The following is a 995-nucleotide window of genomic DNA, read 5'->3' as shown; positions in this document are numbered from 1 at the left end:
GAGGTGCCCACCCCGGCGAAGGTGCACGCGAGGTGCGTACCCGGGGCAAACCGGGCTCCGACTTCGTGCACGCCGCACCTTGGAGCACACTTCGGAGCGCTCCTTGGTGCGCACCATGGTGCCCACCAGGCCGCGCAACCCAGCCAAGGTGTGCGCACCAAGGTGCACGCGAGGTGCGCACCCGGGGCAAACCGGGGTCCGACTTCGTGCACGCCGCACCTTGGAGCACACATCGGGGCGCTCCCGGGTTCGCACCGGCGTTGCGCACCGTGGTGGGCACCTCGGAGCACACCAAGGTGGGCAGCGAGGTGCGCACCTTTGATGCGATGCCTTCACTAATTTCCATAAAAGGCAAAAAAAAAACGAGATTTTAAAATTTCCGTTTTGAAAGATAGTGAGAAAAAGGGAATGCTGGTGCCATCTTGAGCCCGCCCTGGTGCGCAGCCCAGCCAAGGTGTGCGCACCAAGGTGCCCACCCTGGCGAAGGTGCGCGCCCGGGCAATTAACCCAACTTCCAACTTCGCGCGCGCCAGGGTGGGAGCGCACCCAACAACCGGGCCTGGGAAGAGCCAATGCGAGAAACCCCACCAAACGCTCTGACAAAAAAAGAGGGGGCGCTCCAGTAACCCCGCTTCGGAGCGCACCCTGGGCAAACCCAGCCAAGGTGCCCACCCCGGCCAAGGTGCAGGCGAGGTGCGCACCCGGGGCAAACCGGGCTCCGACAACGTGCACGCCGCACCTTGGAGCACACTTCGTAGCGCTCCCGGGTGCGCACCTCAGAGCACACCAAGGTGGGCAGCGAGGTGCGCACCTTTGATGCGCTGCCTTCACTAATTTCCAGAAAAGGCAAAAAAAAAAGGAGATTTTAAAATTTCCGTTTTGAAAGATAGTGAAAAAAACGGAACGCGCGTGCCATCTTGAGCCCGCCCTGGTGCGCAGCCCAGGTAAGGTGCCCACCCTGGCAAAGGTGCGCACCCGGGCAATTAACCCTACTT

This window comes from Cryptomeria japonica, unplaced genomic scaffold (assembly GCF_030272615.1).
Source record: "Cryptomeria japonica unplaced genomic scaffold, Sugi_1.0 HiC_scaffold_40, whole genome shotgun sequence".
NCBI classification, from domain to species: Eukaryota; Viridiplantae; Streptophyta; class Pinopsida; order Cupressales; family Cupressaceae; genus Cryptomeria; species Cryptomeria japonica.
This window is presented reverse-complemented; position numbering follows the sequence as displayed.